This window comes from Stenella coeruleoalba, assembly GCF_951394435.1.
Source record: "Stenella coeruleoalba genome assembly, chromosome: 15".
NCBI classification, from domain to species: domain Eukaryota; kingdom Metazoa; phylum Chordata; class Mammalia; order Artiodactyla; family Delphinidae; genus Stenella; species Stenella coeruleoalba.
In genome coordinates, this window is record NC_137161.1 from 6,979,215 (window position 1) to 7,002,884 (window position 23,670).

The 23,670-nt window shown below is 41.0% G+C and overlaps 2 protein-coding genes across 33 annotated transcripts in view; one reads left to right on the forward strand and one right to left on the reverse strand.

Annotated features, from left to right (window-relative positions):
• The window catches only part of CBLN4 (cerebellin 4 precursor), a gene marked incomplete at its 5' end in the record, with an annotated part of 575,839 nt that overhangs the window by 527,108 nt on the left and 25,061 nt on the right, over nucleotides 1–23,670 (forward strand). Inside the window, one exon of one of the 25 annotated variants that reach the window (XR_013824151.1) lies at nucleotides 7,380–9,143. The exons of the other annotated variants lie outside the window; for them this stretch is intronic. Of the gene's footprint in view, nucleotides 1–7,379; nucleotides 9,144–23,670 lie in introns of those variants that run through there. 25 annotated transcript variants of the gene reach the window in all.
• Nucleotides 5,077–23,670, reverse strand: part of DOK5 (docking protein 5) — a 1,081,787-nt gene continuing 1,063,193 nt past the window's right edge. For all 8 annotated transcript variants that reach the window (XR_013824125.1, XR_013824126.1, XR_013824127.1 and 5 more), the window contains 2 exons: nucleotides 10,847–10,877; nucleotides 5,077–5,928 (listed from right to left, as the gene is read on the reverse strand). The gene's annotated coding sequence lies outside the window, so the exon portion shown is untranslated. The remainder of the gene's footprint in view (nucleotides 5,929–10,846; nucleotides 10,878–23,670) is intronic.

The window sequence follows — 23,670 nt, forward strand, 5'->3', positions numbered from 1 at the left end:
AGTATATCGACACAAGTGTTAAATTCAAGGAACAAAGTAGGTGAAGGAGGAAGGTGGAGGCGAGACTAAAATAAAAACCAAAGAAAGTAGGACACAAGGCAACCGTAATAAAGAAACAGTGTGTGGCTTCCATCTGAGTCACTGTGAGTCTCCACCAGCACTTCTCTAAAAGGCACATGGCTCACCGGAGGATCTTGTTCACATGAAGTGCGTCTGGGGTGGGGTCTGAGATGCTGCATGTCTAGGTGGCCCTGATGCTGCTCGTCCGTGGGCCACACTGAGCAGCAAGGGCTTAGGCTGGGTAGAGGCAACAAGAAGGTGTGAAAGGCATTAATTAGACTGGGTGTCCATGGCTAGGGAGCAGAACCTTTGGGTCTATGAAGAACTGGAGAAAGTGTGTGCACCTTCTTTTTAGCCTCCTTACAAAATTCAGATCTCTTGTTGCCAAACTTTTGACTTTTCAAAAGAATCTGTATTGTCATATAAAATCTCTATATTTATAATCAGTGTTGGCAACCTATTCACAGATTTCAGAAACAACTCGTGAGACAAATGAATCAAAACTATATTTCAAAGAAGGACTGCCAGTGTGTAACCTCTGGCAGGTGGGTCTTTTATGCCCCATTTGTAAATCGAGCAGATTTGTGACTCCTTTTGTATAAAACAGTAATTATTAAAAACAGTGACAGAGATACTAAAGAAAAAAAAGAGCAACAATTTACTGTTAAGTGTTGAACTAGCTTGTGTTCTGTTTTGTTTTACGCAGCTCTCCAAATGGGTAGCTGTTCAGAACACACCACGTCAGGAAGGAAATGAGACATTCCAGGGGCTGTTAACTACTCCACCAGAGATTTAGGAAGATCACTTCAGTGTTACTTAATGTCGGTATTTATTTAATTCTGGTGCATAAGGGAAAATTTTCATTCTCACTGGTCCTCAAACTCACGCTGGCTTACATGACTGTGGCTTAATGACCCATTGATGTTAGACTATAGTGTTACCTTACAAAATAAATAGTGACAGGAGAGAAGACAGCCTGGAGTAGTTGCTTTTAATATATTTTACATCTAAAGAATTGTTGTTGTTGGAAGTTAGAGTTACCATGGTTTCATCAGCTGATTTGTTTGATAGTACCAAGTTAAGCTGGTCCTGTTATTTGACAACCTCCCATCTCTAATCTGCTGTGAGTTTAGGTTAATAAATGCTACCCGGGTGAATCCTTTGAACAATGCTAGATAATCTGTAAAGGGCTAAATTGTATAGCTTAGGCATCCCCAGGAGAACATTGCTATCCCTCTGTATAGATGATCTAGATCTTGAGATTTTTAAAAGCTACAAACATTGATGTAAATGCAACGTCCCAAGGGATGTATAATAAACAGTTGCTAGAGGAGCAAGAAATACAGCAACTGTTTGCAACTCTCCATGCGAAGTTAGAGCGCCGTACCACAATATTTCACTGTAACGGAGTACAGAGAATATGATTTAACTGGCAGAAGAACCAGCATCATAATATAGCCAGATATTTCATAATAGAGCTTTATTACGTAAAATTTAGAGCCATTCCAAACGTTCCTGAAAAGCCTTGCAAAGGCATCCGACTGTTGCAAAGAGAAGTTGGTACTCTGCTGAGCTCGGAAGTCACCAGCTTCAGGATCTGTGGTTGAATTAAGGCCTTTGTGAACTTAACAAGGTGTTTGAATGAGGAATTGAAATACAGAAAATGATTGGGGGGGGGGGGCTTTATTTTTTACCCTACTGGATTGTTTCCAAGAATTATTTCTTTCTGTGAGTAAGATGTAAAAAAATCTCATCAGCAAATCTAGTATGCAATCTATGCAGTTTAACATAAAAAAAAAAAAAACAAACAAAAAACCCAAACACATAAAAGTAGGAAAAGATAGGCCAAAGCACATGGTCCTGTTTACCTGGGGAGCTCATTGTGAGTTACCAATATTAAAAGCCTGCTACCTTCACTTGATTGATAGTAGCTTCCTGGAACTCTGTCTTAGGAGGAATTCTGAGGCTGCGAAAAAAGTGCTGCAGTTGATGAACAGTGTCTGCCTTGGGCGTGGGAAAGGAGTGGAAGTTACATACATGCTATATATTTGCGTGGATTATTTGTATTAATACTTAAGGGGTTTCTTTTACTTGAAACTTTATAAAGAAGAGTACAAGGATCAATTGAGAACGTCTGAACCTTCTCTATTGAAAGAGAACTAAACGTAATTCATTAGACAAATAACAATAAATAAGATACAGACCACATGGAAAATAACGAAAACTGGTTCTTGACAATGGCAATGGATAAATCTCAGCCCTTGGCAAAGCCTATGTGAAAATCCCAGAGGAGCAGTTCATGGGAGTTACTACCTAAGCAACAGCAGTAAGCCAATATTGAATGCATGGGTGTGGGATATGGAATAGTTGGCCGGGACCATCTACCTAACCAAATGCCTTCTCTCACATATCGGTGATCATGATGTAAATGTGGGCCTTTGAAAACTCACAATCTACTTCAGGTTATGAAACTTCAATGTCACTGTCTGTGGTTGGCAGAATGACATCTAAGATGGCCCTACCCTCATCCCTGTGAACCTAAGAACGTGTATGTTACATAGCAGAAACAAAAAACAAACCAATTGTGCAGATTTTAAGGTTCTGAATCTTAAAAATGGGAGATTATCTGGGATTATCCATGTAGGCTGAGTCTAACACAGAGAGGCAAATATCCATAATATTCAACATAATATTGAAGGAGAAGAACAAAGGTGAGGGACGGACATTACCTGACTTCAAGACTTACCATAAAGATACAATAATCAAGACAGTGTGGTATTGGTGAAAGAACAGACAAATAGATCAGCGGAACAGGATAGAAAGCCCAGAAACAGACCCACATAAATGTATTCAACTGATCTTTGACAAAGGAGCAAAGGCAATACAGTGGAGCAGAAATAGTTTTTTGATCAGTGATGCTGGAACAACTCAACATCCACGTGCAAAAAAGAAAACCCAAAACAAAACAAAAAGACAACAAGACACACCTTACACCCTTCACAGAAATTAACTCAAAGTGGATAGCAGACCTAAATGTAAAATGCAAACCTGTGAAATTCCTAGTGGATAACACAGGAGAAAACAGATGACCTTGAGTATGGTGATAACTTTTTAGATATAATACCAAAGACATAACTCATGAAAGAAATACTTGATAAACTGAACTTCACTGAAATTAAAAACTTGTTCTCTGAAAGACAATGTCAGGAGGAAGAGAATACAAGCCACAGCTGGGAGAAAAACATTTGCAAAAGACACATCTGATAAAGGACTTATCCAAAATATACAAAGAACTCTTAAAATAAGGGAAAAAAAACTGATCAAAAAATAGACTGAAGATCTTGACACCTCATCAAATGGCAAATAAGCATATGAAAAGATACTCAGCATCATGTCATCAGGGAAATGCACATTCAAACAACAACAAGATACCACGACACACCTATTAGAAAGGCCAAAGTCCAGAACACTGACAAAATCAAATGCTGGTGAGGATGTGGAGCAACAGGAACTCTCATTCAGTGCTGGTGGGAAATGCAAAGTGGTGCAGCCACTTTGGAAGACAGTTTGGCTGTTTCTTACAAAATGAAACATACATTTACCCACATTTGTTTTTAAGTGTCAGGCTTCACCAGTTGCTTTTTCCCCACTGTGCTGTCCGCAGTTGGAGCATCTGTTTTTGCTTTCTGTCTCTCTGACTTTGCGCCGTGATGGTGAAGGGGAGGGATCGTGAATATAACACTCCCTTTAACCTTGCACTTCCCTCTCCCCCTGCTTTTAGTGTGAAAAGAACAGTTTCCTGGCTGGTAGGGCATGAAATAGCACCCAACACAGCAGAGAAGTCATCGCTTCTGTGACGATTCCTCTTTCACAATTAATTCTCTTCTCCTTCTCTGTACTAGGCCACTCCTGATGCATTGCCTGGGCTGTTTGTATTTAATCCCATATGCTTTCAAAGGGCAGAGTCTACTGTAATACCAGGGAACCAGTTTGTCTGATCCTGCCTTTCCCTGAGTTTTTAATAATTGAGTAGGTCTAGTGGGTTCATTGTCTACGGCAGAATGTCTCATCCTCAGTACTAATGACATTGTTTGGGCTGAGTAATTATCTGTTGTGTGTTTGTACGTGTGAGGATGTGTCCTGGGCATTGGAGGATGTTTTGTAGCAGCCTTGGAGTCTGCTTGCTAGATGCCAGTAGCAGTCCTGAGTTGTGACAACCAAAATTATCCCAACATTGCCAAATATCCCCTGGGGGACAAAACCACCCCAAGCTGAGAACCACTGGCTTAGCGTAAAGCTACTAGTCCTAATGGGCTTATTTCCCTCATCTGTGGGATCATAGTTTTAAGTAGACCACCATTCCTTCTTCAAGTGAGACATGCAGAGCAAACCAGGTGCTAGCCTAGTCAGTTTCATGATGAAAGCAAAAATTTGTGCTTTTTAAGGGGAAGTCCCCCACGTAGTCAGCAGATTGGGACCCAGTGAAGTCTTCTCTCCAACTTTGAAAAGCCTAATTAAACAAGCAGATTCAGCTGGAGGATTTATAGTGGTTAGCGATCACTTCCAACTCTGTTGCACTCATAACCAAAAAGAACTTGAGCAAACAGATTCTTAACCTGCCCACAGGATTGAGTTCTGAAAGGCATGATGTGGCATTCTCCTTCTGGGTCACTGTTTCCCAAAGTGGGATCCTCACACGCTTTGGTACACAAGGTGATCTCAGGTAGTATGATGTAAACCTTTACATTTCATTAGACATGTGTTCACCTTAATAATATATGTTGTGTGTGTGTTGGGGGGGAGGGATAACCAGCATACCAAACTCATAGTGCAAATCTTCTTTAGAATAAATGTATGCACAGAAAGTGAGCTGATGTAAGGAACATAACAGGACAGAGTAGATACATGTGGATTGTTTCCTATTGCTATTGTAACAAATTATCACAAACTCAGTGACTGAAAACAACACAAGCTTTGTGGTGCAGTTTTGGAGATCAGGAGTCTAAACTGGGTCTTGTGGGCTAAAATAGGTGTTGGCAGAGCTGGGCTCTTCCTGGAGGCTATGGGGAGAATCGGTCTCCTTGCCTTTTCCAGCTTCTAGAGGCACCTGCATTCCCTGCCCTGTGGCCCTTTCCTCCATTGCTCTAACCTCTCCTTCTGGCATCACATCCCCCTTTTCTGACTTCCACACTCTTTTCTCTCTTTTTTAAGGGCCTTTGTAACTATAATAAGTCCCCTACATATGAACGAGTTCCGTTCTGAGAGTGCATTCATTAAGTCCAATTTGTTTGTAAGTCCAAAAAAGTTAGCCTAGGTACCCAACTAACACAATCGGCTCTGTAGTATGTACTGTACTAGGTGTATAATACTTTTCACACAAATAATACATTAAAAACACACAAAAAGTAAAGAAAACATTTACTTACAGTACAGCACCTTGAAAATTACAGTAGTACAGTACTGTACTGGCATCCAGGGGCTGGCATCACGTGAACAGACAAGAAGAGTTACTGACTGGAGGAGGGAGAGGAGGTGGGAGATGGTAGAGCTGAAGGATCCTCAGCAATAGGAGACGGAGGGCAAGCTGCAGTTTGACTCATGCCTGACATTGATGGAACGCACGTTGACATCTTTGAAAGTTCACGACTTGAAGGTCCAAAGGTAGGGGATTTACTGTACATTGGTTCTACTTGGAAAATCTAGGATATTTTTCCAATCTTAAGATCCTTAATTTAATCACATCTGCAAAGTCCCTTTTGCCATGTAAGATAACACAGTCACAAGTTCCTGGGATTAAGATGTAGACAGCTTTGTGGGGAGAAGCATTATCACAGCATATGAAGGAGAAGTTGTCATGGTGATACACGACTGGATAAATGACGTTTAGGAAATCTTGTTTTAGTTATTTATTACTGTGGAGCAAATTATCCCAAAACTTAACGGCTAAAATAACACGTTATCTCACAGTTTCTGTGAGTCAGGAAAGGGTAGCAGCCCAGCTGGGTTCTCTGTTTCGGGGTCTGTCTCAAGGTGTCAGCTGGGCCACAGTCATCTCAAGGTTCACCTGGGACAGGACCCGCTTCCAAGTTCACCCATGGCCGTGGGTGAGCTTCAATTCCCTGCGGTTGAACTGAGGTCTTAGTTCCTCATTGACTGTTGGCTGGAGGCCCCCTCCTTGCCACGCGGGCCTCTCTGTGGGGAGGCGTGTAGCTCTGTCTTCATCAAAGTGATTGAGTGAAAGCGCAAGAGAGGATGAGCAAGATGCAGGTCCCCATCCTTTATAGCCTCATCCCAGAAGCAGCATCCGCTCCCTTTTGCCATATTCTCTTCATTAGAAGCGAGTCCCTAGGTCCGGCCTATACCACGCAGCAGGCAATTACACAAGGGCATGAATCCAGGTGGTAGGAGAACTGGGGGGTCATTTTGGAGTCTGCCTCGACACTCATGTTAAGTCCTGAGTTTTCCGCTACCTGCCATGCAGTCCCACCCGTGAGCAGAAAAGTGATTATTCGGTAGATGTGCTTTCCTCCAGGAATCTGGACATCCCCCAGCCCCCCTGGGAAAACTGGCCTTCTTGGTTTCCCTCAGGGTCACCAGCCCTTTCCCCATGTACCCTTCTCTGTTGTCAAACGTCCTCTTCGTGTTCCCACTAGATCCCTAAATTATTGCTTTTTTTTTTTTTTTTGGTACGCGGGCCTCTCACTGTTGTGGCCTCTCCCGTTGCGGAGCACAGGCTCCGGAGGCGCAGGCTCAGCGGCCATGGCTCACGGGCTCAGCCGCTCTGCGGCATGTGGGATCTTCCCGGACCGGGGCACGAACCCGCGTCCCCTGCATCGGCAGGTGGACTCCCAACCACTGCGCCACCAGGGAAGCCCTATTGTTTATTTAAACAAATTTATGTAAGTTTATTTAAAAATTTAACTTGAGAATAATTTAACTTTTTAAAAATTATGTATAATTATTTTTTAAAATTTATGTAATGTTAGACATTGTTTAAGAAGCTTCAGGACAAGAAAAAAGAAACATATAAATATACTTGCTTAAATTAAACCCCAAACTGAGCTCCCGCTCTTTAGAGTATTGGGAAACTCAATTACAGAAATTTTTAGGGCAGGAATAGAGCTTCTCCACTTCCAATGAATGAATCAGATTTTTAATTATCTACGTCTTTCTCCCTTACTTTGTCTTTCTCCCCTTCAACCTCCCCAACCCCCTTTCTCACAACTTTTCGGGTTTCATTCTGATAATCAGGGGATTCTTTTAAAATGCATGCTTTACAGCTGGTTAATTTATATGCTGATTTGTGTGGAGTCTGAAAGAGTCGGAGGAGCCTGGCTCTTTTATGAAACCAGATGGTGAAAAGGATTGGAGGATGATCCTTACAAAGTGTGCAGGTCAGTTAATTTCCCTCTCTGTGTATTATGATGCGCTGTAGGTAACCCTTATGAATTTAATTTGGTGACCTTTTGCAGCTGTCAGGCCTCAATAATTTTTACCTGTTTTGATATTCCCCCAAATTGCTGAGGGCATTACAACATAAAAAGGGCTGGTGAATATGCATAAATGTGTGGGATCTTGAGCAGTAGTTCATGTGGGTGAAGGGGGTTCAGAAGGCCGGTTGTATCCTGCGTCTCCTGGGGGGATTGCATTCTTGGAAGATAAAGTGGAGTTTGAAAACAAACAGTGTTTTCCACCCTTTGCTTTCATTCATATTTAATAATAACCAATTACCCTAAAAATGCAAAAAGCTTTAAAAGAAGGGCATATAATGTTTTCTATTTATCAAAGGGGAACATGGGTTTAAAAGATAATTGCGCATCTCTGTTCTTGCTAGTGGTCTTTGAAGCCAATACTAGGCATACATTAAGCTCCTTTTAAATTTCAAGGGGCAGCAGCAAAAATAGCAGAACCATCCCACAACTGTCTTCATGCTTTACTATCTGTCCCCTACCCCTTGTGAAGGATTTCGTGTTTCTAACTCTTATTCCTTGATATGAAAATAGATGTAGAAATTAGTATGAGGAAGGCAACAAAAACACTGCATTTTAATTGCACTCTAAATATTTTATAATTTTTTTTCATAATCTTGTAGAAAGGCTCCATAGATCATTTTATAAAAATGACTTTCCTGGCAAATTTCAAATCAAGATGGGAGAGTGTCTTATCTTTAAAGTGATCATTTGTATCTAGACTACTCTACTGGGTTAAACAGCCCTAGTAAAAAATGATATTACTGTTTTATACTAATAAATGTTGTTTTTACCTGAGTAAGACATTAAAAAAAAAAGAAAACTGAAAAAGGCCTGCCCTGGAGTGGGAATATCATTTTCTTGAAATAGTGGCTTCTTGTATTTATGCTTAACAGATTATATATTACTCCCAGATCAGTGGCCAAGTTCCTCCTGATTAAATCATCTTGAATTTCCTCCACATTCAGGCCAAAAGACAAAACAAAGCAACAACAACAAAAACCTCTAAATGTGAATTATTTTAGAAAATAGGAAGTCAAGATCTGGTGCCTTAAGGGAACCCGTGTTCCACATGGAAACTGAGATCTCAGTTCTCCAACATCCAAACTGTCTTGGAGGAATTTTGTACATGTGAATAACCCCCGTTGGAGATGGCCTGCAGCAGTCTTGAGGCAGATGGCGTTCTGTTGTCCAAGGACAAATGATTATGTCCGTCCATTCAGGGACATCTGCTAAAGCCAGTGGAAAATGACTGTGGAAATAGACATTCTGGAGGGAGCATCCCCAGTTTCCCTCTGACTGCTACCTTGCTTGTCTTCTCTTTGTTTTACTTTTTATTTTGTTTTATATTTTATCTTATTCTAATTTCTTTTTGTTCTTTCCCACATCCTTCTTTGCCTATGGCCGTGACTAACATATCACAAGGTTTGCAAACACAGTTCTCTGGGATTACCATTCTGATGGTTTTTGGAACTGCACCAAGGATGTCCATCCGTCACGGTGGCACAAAAACAGGCACTACCCCTGCCTACAAGTTCCCATTCAAGACACCAACTGCTGCCTTGTGCTTAAGCCTTAGGGGTGTGTACCCCATCTTCCCTACCCTATGAAACCCTGGTCCTGCTTTAATGGAGAGTCACCCAAGTCTCCGGCTGCTCCCTGAGGTACAGATGCTAAACAGAGAATTTAACTTGAATTTGACTCACTTAATTCAGTTTGTTTTTTTTTTTTATGTTGGGGGTAGGAGTTTATTAATTAATTTATTTATTTTTGCTGTGTTGGGTCTTCGTTTCTGTGCGAGGGCTTTCTCTAGTTGCGGCAAGCGGGGACCACTCTTTATCGCGGTGCGCGGGCCTCTCACTATCGCGGCCTCTCCCGTTGCAGAGCACAGGCTCCAGACGCGCAGGCTCAGTAGTTGTGGCTCACGGGCCTAGTTGTTCCGCGGCATGTGGGATCCTCCCAGACCAGGGCTCGAACCCGTGTCCCCTGCATTAGCAGGCAGAGTCTCAACCACTGCGCCACCAGGGAAGCCCTTAATTCAGTTTTTTGATACCAGTTATTTCTCCTTTCTATTCTACGATCTTAATTATAGATCTGTAGTCTATTATCCTTTAATTTCTATGAGTTTAGAAGTAAATATGACTATAAAAAGTAATGACATTTCTCACCTACAATTTAGTTCAATCTATTGCTTTTCTAACTAATGTAAAAATTAATTTATCAATGTCACATTTCATTCTTAACTTGGACATTTCATTTCCAACTTAGGCTTATATGCATCTTTCCTGGGTGTCTGTTGTTTTCCTTCCAAGTCCTCTCTAAAATACATGCTATTGTCCATCATTTGATTATTTTATTTTTAACTAAATTTGTTACTTATGTAAAAAAAAAAATGGAGTCACTATGAATGAGTCTATTGTGAATAAGCTAAATCATCTTTTAAAACTCATTTAAACCCATTGCACTTCAAATGTTGCAGTCATTTTGCCAGTTATATTTATAATGGTTTGTATATTACACTCCTCTCTTCCTGAGGAAAGAGACCATAGTATTTATCTTTGCATCTTCAGTATTTAGCATTAAATAGGCATTTTATTAACTGGATAACTAAAAGTAATATCTAAAATGAATGTGAGAACCTTCTTACACAGGAATCATTGTTAACAGCCCTGAGTCTAAAAAGATGTTTATTCTGTGCTTACTGTGTGTCAGAAACGTTTTCAGGTACTTTACATGAATTAATTCATTTATCTGCCAACAAACTCATGAAGTAGATCTGTCATTACCCTCATGTACTGAAGGGTAAGTCACAGCTAGTAAGTGGCAGAGCCAGGATTAATTGGATCTTAACTGCTATGCCCTATTGTTCTGAATAAAACTGGAAATGGTTGTCCCATTTTCTGGTAGCAGGCTCTGACCCAAGGGTGTCACAGACTCAAAGGGAAATTCACCGGGGGTATTTATGTGCAGACTCAGGTATTTGACATTCTAACCCTCTCCAAATTTCAGAAGCATCTTGAGTTTTTCCCTTTTATGAAGGAGTGGGAAAGACAGGGGCTAGAGGGGTGGAGAGAGAGAGAGAGTATTTGTGTCTCTAATACACGCATTTGGGCACTACCCACCTGGGACATACAGCCCATCATCGCGAGGTTCTTTCCATTAATTACATGGTTTTGAGCAGAGTAGTCTTCATTGGATTTGTGTTTCCAAAGGATCCCTTTGAATCCTTTTTGAAGGGAGTTTTCATAGGATGAGGAAAGATTCATTTAAATTTTGGTCTAAACCGTACAGGTAGATAGTGTTTAGTGAAAGGATACTACTAAGTAAGTATTTGTTGAATTTCATTGCCTGAAAAACATAAAAAAAAGTTGAGCATGGTACCAGCCACATATGCATGCTAATCTTTTTCAATGCAGACAACAAGCAAATGGAAACTGGAGAACTCTTAATCAAGACCCCTCTCATCATTTGTGATGCTTTCAAGATGTGTCAAAATGTTTTCGTTATCAGTTTTTTTCTGAAGTGATGAATGCATTTTCTTCCTATAAAAAAATCACGTTAAAAACTACTGAAGGTTCTAAACAGCAGTGTACAATAGAAAAAACAGTCCTGGTCCTTAGGCACAAACGATTTTCAATTCTCTACAGAGAAGTCTTTTCACATCCTGACGCTCAGAAAATGAATGATTCCAAGGAGCACATAGAATTGTGCTGTAGGGCTCCTTGGAGCTCCTTGGAACTTGTAACCAACCCAAACATTTTTATCAGCTCCATAACGATACCCAAGTCAATAATAAAGGGGTGATTCAGTAGCCAATCCAAATCCAAATGACAGTGCCCTTAAAAACAAACAGCCCAATCGAAGTGACATTGATGCTGCTTTGAAACAATAAATATTAGCTCTGTCACGGCTTAACTGCATCGAAGTGCCGTATTGTCTCTGGCTGTCGCCTTAGAAAACCTCCCAAGGAGGAGAGAAAAGCGCCTCAACAGATCTCATTTTAGTTGCAGCCAGTAACTTCAAGTTGCTTTCAACTTCAGGTTTGTCTCTGCTTGCAATTTTGTATATCGATCTCATCACGGATGGAATCTTGGTTATTCTGCATTGAAAGAGGGTTCCTATTTCTCCACCATATCACTCTGATTCTCTACATCTATAAATTTAGAGGGTGAGGTATATTCTGTAAAACAAAAGGAATATCTTGTTTTCTTTTCTAATGCAATTATAGTCTTCTCTAATCTTGACCTCCAAGTTTGAGGAGAAAACTTTTGAATTTCCCCCGCCCCTTGCAATAAAGATCCATTGCAAGTGCACGGGTAATGTTAAACCTTGGTCAGGGTCATCAACGTGGATAAACTGGTTCACTAATAAAAAGAAAATTACATAAAAATAAACATGAAATGAAAAGAAATATTATATGCATATATTTTGGGGGGAGGGAGAGAGAGAACTGAAACCTGCATAAATTAAGACTTGATGGTCTAAGACTGTAACTCTTTTAGTTTCTCCCAAGTTTATTTTTAACATTTGTAAAGGAAGCCATTAATCCATATATTCTCCAGTCCTAAATCATAAAGATGAAATATCTGCTGTAATTGAGGAGTGCTAATTTCAGTCTTACAGACTATATCCCTTCCTCTCTGTTACCCCAAGATTCTTTCATTCACTCTTCAGGCATTCATTTCTTTCTCTCATGACCTATTTCAGATAGTGTTTTAATCACTAGGGATGGGAAACATCTAAAACATGTCCCCTGCTTTATAGTTAAGATTTAAGGGGCAGACAAACATGAATAACTGGCTACAGAACCAGGCAAAATAAAAGAAATTCTTAAAAGAATATAAGCAGCAAAGTTCATTGTTGAAGAAAAATAAACTAATTGTGATCACCTTCCTCATACTGGAAAACTTCAACAACAGTCAAGACAATCTTACATAATTCTGCCAGTATAGAAGCAGCCCCCTTTGCCCTGGCAACTGATTCCATTAGTAACAGTTACGCACAGGGAGGATATTCAATTTCCCTGACCCTGGTTTTTTGTTTAAAAAAATAAAAGTCAGCCTAACCCGAGCCAAGTCACTGCTTGACTTCTGAAGCTTGAATCTTCTAAATCCTTTTAAACCTACAGTCACAACAGAAGCACACAGTAACAAGCATTTCACAGGGAAACACAGCATGATTATCAGAGGGTCTAATGGGGTGAAATGGGATACAAGGAGAAAGGGGAACTCCACACTGGATATGGGTGGTCTTGTGACTCCCAGCCTAGGAGGACACGTGATCGTGCCTGACGTGATTTCCCCATCGACAGCTACTCAACGCGTTTGTTACGCGTTCATTGTCAGAGAACTTGTCATAAGTCTATTCTGTGAACTTATTTATTTCGTAGAGGAAGAAGAAGAAATGTTAAGCATTGACTGATTCAATTCTCATACATTTAAGACTGAAAAATACATACATACAATCATTACACATCTTGACATCTGCCTCTTCCCTAAATTTTCACTGTTCCTTGCTATCTTCTGTCTCTGTGCTTTTATCAAACAACATAGTCAGCCCTTAAGCAACTGCTTAAGCAAGATTTTACTTTAGACTGTTCTTAAAAAAAAAAAAAAATCCCATGTCTAGAGTCAGACCTGCATAATAACGCAGATTTCCACTCCCAAATGGAGTAAAGAGCCTCAGGGTGTGTGCAACATGCAAGCTAAGCTTTAACATTAATGTAAATCACAGAGGTGAAGCTGATGGTGTGGGGTAAATCCTTTGACTTCGGTTCCTCTCTAATCACATTCCCCTGGACTCCATCCTTCACATGGCACCTCGTTGAGATGAGGAGAGGTACCCAAGTTTCAAACCAACGATATAATTACACTGAAAGTTTGTCCAATGAGAAGACTTAGTGCCAGTTCTAAAGAGCTTTATAGTTTCATTTTTACATATAAATTATTTATTTATTTATCTTTGGCTGCGTTGGGTCTTCATTGCTGCGCGTAGGCTTTCTCTAGTTGCAGCGAGCAGGGTTACTCTTCATTGCAGCGTGTAGGCTTCTCATTGCGGTGGCTTCTCTTGTTGTGGAGCATGGGTTCTAGGCATGCTGGCTTCAGTAGTTGTGGCATGTGGGCTCAGTAGTTGCGGTTTGCGGGTTCTAGAGTGCAGGCTCAGTAGTTGTGGGGCATGGGCTTAGTTGCTCCGTGGCATGTGGGATTTCTCCGGACCAGGGCTCGAACCCATGTCCCCTGCATAGGCAGGCAGATTCTTAACCACTGCACCACCAGGGAAGTCCCAGGAGCTTTATAGTTTGTAAATGATGTGTTTATTTTGGAAAATAACCTAAGTGGTGACTTTTGGAACAGAAGATCGTGTCAAGGTGAAGATGGATGGAATGCAAAATTTTTAGAAGGCCTAAATTCCTCAATCAAATAGACCAGTGCTCTTCAGAGATTGTAAACGTTATACAGGATTACTGGCCATACAGGGTTGCTTGGGATGTGTAAATCCAGTTTAATCTGCTCGAGGCCACCCCCCACCCCAAAGCCATCTAATAGAAGACTAAAATCTAAGCATAAGTATAACTTGTAAAATGCAGTTTCATGACAATACAAGCAAATATAATTTAGATTTAGCTTATAGAAGGGAAAAAAACAACTTTAAGGTAAGGAAAGAGCTCAAATGAAGGAAGAGTCAGAGTTTAGAGCATCTCTATAGTTTTTTATTTTTGCGGTACGCGGGCCTGTCACTGTTGTGGCCTCTCCCATTGTGGAGCACAGGCTCCGGACACGCAGGCTCAGCGGCCACGGCTCACGGGCCCAGCCGCTCTGCGGCATGTGGGATCCTCCCAGACCGGGGCACGAACCTGCGTCCCTGCATCGGCAGGCGGACTCTCAGCCACTGCGCCGCCAGGGAAGCCCATCTATATAGTTTTAACCCTCGCTGTGGTCAGTTTTCTTCGGCACAGATGCTAAGTTGCTGGAAAGGATTGGCTTTAGAACATGGGTATCAGTGACTAGCACTAGACGATGTGCAGTTAAGTACTTCCTTCTTGCAGACCTTACATTATTTGCTCTCACACAAACCCACGTTTTGATATTATTTTCCTGCTTAAAAGATAAGGAAAGGGGCTTTAGTGGTATTAAGTAGCCCAAACCCTATTATTAGTGATGAAAAAAGACAAAAGTCAGACCCAGGTCTTTCCTTCCAACTCCATAGTCTGTCTCAGCACTGAGAGCACAGGTGTCTGCTATGTTAGGGGAAGGGCTTTGGGTTGTTCTGCAAATAAACTTCCTTGGGATGATCAAGATGTCTGCCTCATTTTTATTATTTTTAGTTCTACTTACCAACCTTCTTAAGCAAGATTTGGGGGAGGGCAGGCAATAATTTTATATTAGTCCATTCTTAGGGAAGACACTTCATGATGTCTTGAGCCAATAATACACAGAATGACAGATTTCCTCCTCAAAATGGAATATACTAAGTGGAGCTGCAGTGGGATCCTAGTTGTAGATACTGATGAGATTGTAAAAAGTTGCAGTGATTGTTTAGCAAGTCAAATAGTAGAACGCCTTTCGTGTGCCCTGAGAACACGCAGAGCTATCTGTGGTTCCTGGCTGCTTGGTATCCATTTCCATAGTGCACTCACCACTTTTTGGTGGGGTAACTTGTAGTGCAGCTCCCTTTTGGAGAATTATTGGTGAAATTAGAAATAAAGATACCTCGGTCTTCCCTAGTCAGTGGGGGAGCACAGGACCCCAGCTTGTGCTCTTAGACTCTTTACCTATGGAGGTTGAATGGAATGGGCTCTGACAAGGATGGAGAAAACAAACGATGGGACTTATTCCTCCCAGTAGCTCATGCCCAGATGTGATGACTGATTAATATCTGCTGCCTGGACACCAGTTGTCGCACCATTTTGTACCCCCTTCAAGCCAGGTCTTTGAGCTCTTCAATGATCATGTCCTACCTTAAATTTACGATCTTATGAAGGAGACAGCAGAGGGCACTTCAACTCAAATAGCACCACTTCCAAGAAGCCATCCTTGACTGCCCCCTCTGAAGTAAGTGCCCCACCCCACTCACACTCCCTATTATAATATCCAGTTTTAATATCCTTCCCAGCAGTTCATACTTTCTGACCTTATCTTGTTTATTGTGTATCTTCATATGTTTGAGCAGTTGAGCCTCATAGAGTTTTCTGCCAGCTATGGCAGCAAAGGACATGGAAAGTGTCTCCCACATGTCTGGGAACAGTTGGTTTAAGGACATCCAGAGGGTGTGAAGAGTCTTCACAGTCAGGAAGAGGGGGATGCAGCTGGTTCCATGGACTAGCAGATAAAAGCCAGACGGGAACAAGGGTGTCTGTAGACTCCAAGGTGACAGGAAGAAAGTGCAAAAATCTAGATTGTTGACTTACTTTCTAGCTCCTGATTCAACACTAGGTGTGTTTGTGTGTTCTGTTGCAGAAATAAAACACAATGAGAAAATATTTTTTTGTACACTTGAGTTTAGACTGAGACTTATACCTCATAAACATGATTGTGAATTCCTCAAACAATGTGGAGATATAAAATGTACTATGGGTCTCTTCTAATCCTATCCCTGGAGAGAAGCCCCACAGCTCTTCTTATAATTATGTCACCAGTGATACAGATATAAGTATGTACTTAGATACTGACAGAATCACATCTCTAGATAGAGCGGTAGTCATTGTTGAATGAACAAATAGGATAACACCATATGTACAATTCAGAATCAATTTTTAGATGTTAGAAAACAGCTTTTTTGAATTTGAGAAAATGAAATATGTCAATCATTGATAGGTTGACAGCTGACAATGTCAGTTAGGAATAAAGTGTATTTTCTTTTTCCATATAAAGCTCCTTTAGCTTTGAAACTTTGGATCCAAATTGCTTGCTGTAATCAAGAGGCCAGCAGGGTAAGATGAATTGTTGCTGTAAGAGTGGGTTCCTTGACAAGAAGAATGAACTTCCACTGGCAAACTCATGAAAAATCAAAGATATTTAGTGCATGACTTTGGAAATGAAAATTATGTACAAGGAGTTTGTTCTCTGATTAATTACAATTAGACAGTTCTAAAACCAAAGTAGATTAATTAAACCCCCTCAATTAATTCTTCTCTAAGAACTTTGGGTATGAAGAAGGAGAAAAAATGCTTTATTATTATTTTTTTCCTCTCAGAAACTATCAACTGAAATAATCTAAACCTCAGGGGTACCTTGGGAAATACACACAGTGCATTTCTACCAGGTATTTAAAAGTTTACTCAATCCTTTCAGAGAGGTTGTGACTGCCAAATAAATTTCTCAGGGTATCAGGGTTAATAATATAATGATCCCAGTGTTTATTTGGCTGAAAATTTTAGGTTATCATTCATGTTATTATTTTTTTCATGACCAAATGTAATTGATGCTTTCAGAGTCTGAGAGAAAAAAAAGTCAGTGAGTATATTTTCTTGAATAAGGGCCATGTTTAAGATTTAGGGCCATTTAGACTCTACCCTACGTGTAATTCATTGGTTTGAGTGTTTACGTAAAACCAACATGTAGCAAGTGTGTGTGTCTTAGTCCGTTCAGGCTGCTGTAACAAACTACCACAGACTGGGTAGCTTATAAACAACAGAAATTGTTCATGGAGGTTGGGAAGTCTAAGGTTAAGGAGCTGGCAGATTCAGTGTCTGATGAGAGCCTACTTCCTAGATGACTATCTCTTTGCTGAAACCTCACATGGTGGAAAAGGCAAGGGACATTTCTTGGACACTTTTATAAAGGCACTAATCCATTCATGAGGGCTCTGCCTCATGACTTACCTCCCAAAGGCCCCACCTCTTAATACCATCACTTTGGGGGGTTAGGTTTCAATATACGAATTTTGAAGGGACATAAATGTTCAGATCTTGGCAATGTGTGTAAATATGTACATATATATAAATGCCCTATTTTTGTCAAGCTAGGTATTTATCTGAATGCAAAATGGTGATGATGATAAAATTAATGTTAATTTCTGTGATTACAATTACACAAGTTTCTAAGGGTCGGATGTAGCCTAGAATATGTGAACATCAAAGGAGATTGAGGAAGTATAAAATGTACATTTTGCATTTTTATTTGGGGGAGGAAATAGATTTGATACATTTTCTTTTTTTCCTACACAACCTGAAGGATAATAAGCTTCAGCACAGATCAACCAGGGGATGCTGATGGGGAAGTGAAGAGACAGAGAGTGATTGTTGAACTCACAATTCATCTCGGGTTCTGGGGGATGAGATCACATAGTAAATAGGGAACACACTGCTGACCTCATCTTAGATCCTGCCGGAAGAAGTGAGACTTCCAAGGAAATCAACAGACAGAACTGAACCTCCCTTTGGAGCAGAGCTGCAAGACTAACTATGAAAGAAGGCATTTTTCAGACATCAAGGGAGAGTAGTGGCAGCAGAAACAGGCTGGACGGACTCAACAAGTGTCAGCTTGGTTTTCCAAAAGCATTGCATTTTGGGTGGAGTGATCGAGCTTAATGCTCTTACAAAGAACTTACTCTTTGAGTTTCCATCAGATATTAGAGAAAAAAAAAAGATTCCTAATCCAAATTCCTGATTCCATTTTTTGAAGTCTGGCTGCTGATAGATTTTAAGCCTCTGCTCTCTCTCTTCCCCTTGCGCCCACATCTGTATAGGGAAGCTTGCTGTTCTTGCCTTTGGCACCAGTGGGACATTGAAACCATGCAAGCCCCTGCCTGGGAGGGAACTCTCACCCTGGCTGCATCCTTACCCTTAATAAAAACCCAGGGCATCGGGCTTCCCTGGTGGTGCAGTGGTTGAGAGTCCGCCTGCCGATGCAGGGGACACGGGTTCGTGCCCCGGTCTGGGAGGATCCCACGTGCCGTGGAGCGGCTGGGCCCGTGAGCCATGGCTGCTGAGCCTGCACGTCCGGAGCCTGTGCTCCGCAACGGGAGAGGCCACAGCAGTGAGAGGCCCGCATACTGCAAAAAAAAAAAAAAAAAAAAAAAAACCCCAGGGCAGTCTCTTTTCTTTGCTCTCAAGCGCTTTCTGACCTGCTCGAGATGCTGGCCCTGCTTTCCCAGAGACCTCAGTTACATAAATAATAAACCTTTACATACCCTCCTGGGGTGTGTGTGGCATCATCAGCCTCCACGTCTGACCCAAACTTTGCGTGGGATCCATCCTGATTTTTAAGTGGTGACCATGACATGGACATTATCCTTAGGGAGCGTATAATGAAATGGGATATGTAACACCTGTCATAAGGCAGTGTTAGGCAGAGCAACCTCCCTGCACATGGTAGGTCTTGAATGAATGCTGTCGAGAATGATAGTGTTTGCATTTGTTACATCATGAGATCATATCAGCACATGAGCAATCAACTGAGTTTTTTAAAATCACTTTTTATCTCCTACATAAATGAAGTGTAAGGATGAAGGTGACTTTCTCTGAAAGTGAAAACATTCCTTCCTTTATAGGGAAAGGCAATTAGGCTGAAGATTGGAATTTTCTTACCTGGAGAAAGAGGGAATTAGCATTTTCTAAAATGTTGATGTCATATTCTAATGAACTAATTATGGGCTCCCTAACTGAAGGAAGTAAATGTAAAAGAAGTAATGAAGATTATGGTGTGATGGGCAAATGGGATACGAGGCAGAACATTCTAGAAAACTAAAGGACACGGGAAGACGAGAGGGACATTAACCCTGGGTATCCTGAGCTGAAAGAATGGACCCAATTTGGAGGTTGTTACCTGGCAGGTGAACCAAGAAAAAGACTGCTGTGAAAGATGCTATTTAAATTAAGACGTATTCCTTTCAGCCCAGCATCCTGTTCTTCATTTAAGTGGAGATGATGCCATTTGTACCAAGCATCCCACTGGTTGACCCAGAAGCAATGCCCATCCCGTGAAAGGTGTGTCACAACAGTACCTCTACGAAGATAACCGTATGGTTAAAGAGGACCACTGCACACACAACGTGGTCCTAAGAAGGAGACTCCAGATCTTCATTGAAAGAATTAAGGAGCATATTGGTCCACCCTGAGCCAAGAGAGTGCCAAGCAGATGCTGCTGACGTAGGTCTGCGTTAATAATTAAACCACATTTTGTGAGGCATGGATGTTCTTAGCATAAACAAAGGGAGTTAGAGAAAAGTTACAGTTCTTCAGAAAAGTTTTACGGTAGGCTTTAGGAATATTATGAAAAGTATAGTTGAGAGGATAGGGTTTTTCATGGGTGGGACTGTCATTAGCAAAGGCTGGGAGGTGCTAAAAGGGAAAGGACTGTAGTGACACAACTAAGAAAAATTTCCAGATGGGAAAGCAGAAAGAAAAGTTGGTAAAGGAGAGTAGGGGTCTGGACACTAAGAAGAAGAAATTAGGTTCACCATGCCTGCCCAAAGGGAAATCTACTAGTTCATTATTTGTATCTGTTTGTAGAACATATGCCATCCTTTTAGGCATCTGGACCCCATTTAGTGAGTTCCATGAACAAAAGACATGTTCATGTGTTAACTGGGAATAAATTCTTGATGAAAACTCTGTAACATGTGGGACGTGAAGTTATGTCAGGTAACCTATAACTACGATGTCTGCATCATCATACAGAGAGTTTGGTTTTGAATTTATAAAAATATTTGCGTCAATTTGAAAAAAGTTATATAGGAGGCAAGTTATAGCAAGTACTGGGGATTTGCCAGAAGTATGTATATTTTGATCTCACGTATGATGCACAGGTGTGGAATCTGAAATTTTACCAACAGCAGGGTAGGAATCTGAAGCCAGGTCAGTTCATATAACCTTAGACCATTCCAAGCAGTCAGTGCACGTCAGAGCACACAAACTCTTCGACATGGATTCTTCCAAGCCCAGGACACATGGGAATCCAAGAGGAAAAAGAATATATGCCTGTCCCAAATAGAAGCTCATAATAAAAAATTACAGGAGGATATGATCCACCATGAGGGACAGTCATCTGTCCCTCATGAGAGTTGAGGGACACAGCTAAGGGGAGAATTTGCACCCCCATGAGACGTGAGATACTAAAACAAGTTAGAAAGATCCAAAATATAAATACGTTCAAAACGACCTTCGTCCATTAACTTGAAGTTCAAACACAGGCAAACTGAAGTATGGGGTAAAAAGTCAGGAGAGAGATCATCTTTGAGGTGGGAAGAAAGGGCAGTGACTCAGAGACACATGGGGGCTTCGGAGATGCTGGTGAGCTTCTATTTCTTGATATGGGTGTTGGTTATCTAAGATTTTATTATTATTACTATTATTATTTTTAAAAATGTATTGAACTACACCATTATGGTTTGCACTGTTTCTTTATGTTCGCATGCATCAATAAAATTATTAAAGAAAACAGGACAAAAAGGCATTTTTAGGTATATTCAAATTAAGAAAGTTAGCCTCTCCCAAATTTACTGAGAGAATTGTTAATGATATACTTTGGTGGGAACAGTCTGAATCCATGAAATTTTTACCTTTTGACCACCTTTTCCCAATTCCCCCACCCTTCACCCGTGCCTCAGACAACCACAAATCTGATGTCTTTTTCTGTGAGTTTGTTTTTTTTAGATTCCATACGTAAATGAGATCATACAGTGTTTGTCTTTCTGTGTCTGACATTTCACTTAGCATAATGCCCTTAAGATCTACACTTGTTCTTGCAAATGGCAGGATTTCCTTCTTTTTTCTGGCTGAATAGTACACACACACACACACCCACCCACCCACACACCCACCCACCCACCACCACCACCACCACCACCACCACCACCACCACCACCACCCGCCCCGAACAAAGCCTGAGCTGTGGAAAGAGGCAGATCTGGATCAAACCTGATTCTGTTTTATACATTCAACATTTATGGACCACCTATTAAGTTCCAGGCACAAGATATGGACACTTGGAAATCCTACTTAATCTGTCTGTGTCTCATTTTCCTCATATAAAGATAAATTTGTTGAGAGCAGGACTTATTGTTTCCAAGATATCTGAACAGTATTTAACACACAGGAGGCCTTCAAAATATAAGCTAAATGCAAAGATTATACTTCACATGTTATTGTCAAGATTAAATAAAATAATGCATATACAACATTTAACATAGCAAATAGACAATGCTCAGAAATGTCAATTACTTTTCTTACTTGCCAGGAAAAAAACAGTCCAAGAAATTTGACTAGCATTCTTTTAACTTTTTCCATTTTTCCTAATAGATTAAATAAATACATAGCCTTTTAAGGTATAGTCATATAGATATAGTTAATCAGATTGGAGAAAAATGATAGCAGTTAAATAGATTTGGGAAAAAAGTCATCATCACAAGGGTCACCTTTTCAAACCCCAAACCGAAAATCTGTAATCTGCCTGCAAAAGATCTCTGCAGTGCACGAGAGGGTAAAGCAGCAGATTTTTCTGCTGCCTCTGGAGGAATATATATCTGCTGTAGTTATCAGTTCAGCCACGGAGAATAATTTAATCATATTGTAAATGACATCCCAACAAAAGGTCATCAGATCTAGCAGGGCCTCATCAACTTAGGAATATTAGACCTGCTTTTTTGTTGTTGGAAAATGATTCAGTGCCTCACTCTGCTTCATAAGGAAACTGGGGAGTCAAGAAAATGTGTCTGAGCTGAGCAGTGAAAACCCTGGAGCCCAGGTCAAGCAAAGCAGACAGCGGGCAGTGATCCTCTCCAGTTGCAAATTCCCCCGCCAGCTGTGGGGTTTCTTCTGCCCCCCCCTTTTTTTCCTTAAGGTGACTAAGTAAACATATTAGAATGATACATAAGCAAAAATCACTTAACCATACTAGAGATCTGGATCCCACTAAAAAGCCTGCAGGGGCAAAAAAGAAATAAAGAAGGAATTGTCAACATCTGCTGTTCAGTCAAGCAAGAGGCATCTGCTGTGGTGACGCATTTACTTTCCAGGTTAAGAGTGGTTTTGTTGCGGGAGGGTGAGAAGCACAGCCTGTCACTTGTAGCTCATAAGTGGGGCTGGAGTAGCAGGTGGACGGCGTCTCAATGGGGTCTCTACCACCTACTAACCACACGCCCCTTGGCGGGTTACTTAACTTTTTCTAAACTGCAGTTTCGTCATCCATAAATTAGGCTCCTACATCTCCCAACTCACAGGGTTGTTGGGACCATTAAATGAGAAAATGTAATGAAGAGCTAAGCGCAATGAATGGCACAGAGCAAGAAAATCAGTAATGTGAGTTATCTTGAATATTATTCAGTTAACTAAGTTCTAGACACTGACTTCTGTAATATTGCTAGTCTTTAGTTAAGAGATTCAACCCAAAGAAATGATCTCAGTTTGAACATTAGTCTTAAATTGCTAAAACGGATGACTGGGGATGATTTTTGCATTTATGTTGTACTCAGATCAGCAGTCTTTGGACACATTTCTAGTTGTGATGGCGGAAGAAGAAATAGTTCACCTAATTAATAAAATGGAAGGGGAGCAAGGATGGTGCATTGCTTTCTGTTGCTGCATAAAAAAAATTTTTTTTCACTTAGCAGCTCAAAGCAACACACTTCTTATTATCTCTCGTTTTCCTTAGGTTGGGAGTCTGATACGTTTTAGCTGGTTCTTCTGCTCAGGGTCTCACAAGCCTGTGATCAAGGTGTCAGCCAGGGCTGGGGTCTCATCTGAGGTTGGGGTCTTCTTCCAGGCTCCCTGACTGCTGTCAGAATTCAGTTCATTGTAGTTAAAGGACTGAGGTCCTCAGCTCCCATGTTGCCTACCACGTGGTCCACTCCACAGCACAGCGGTTTTCTTACTCAAGGCCAACAGGAAAGCATCTTCTGCTGCTTCAGATTTCTCTTCCTCCTATCTCTGTCTTTTGAGCCTTTCAGAAGGGCTCTGTCGGTATTATGGGCTGGGCACGCACACCAACGCATGGAGATCTTGGGGGTCATTCTGGAATTCTGCCTAACGCAGATGGTGAAGGGAAAATTCCATAAAATTCCTGGAAGTTTGTTTTGTTATTAAAGCAATATTGGACAGATAGGTCTCCACTAGCAAAAAATCATAGTTTGTCTCTAAATCTAGTTTCTCATTCTAAGGATACGATCTCTCCCTGTGCTGCAGCTATATAAGGAGGAATAATGC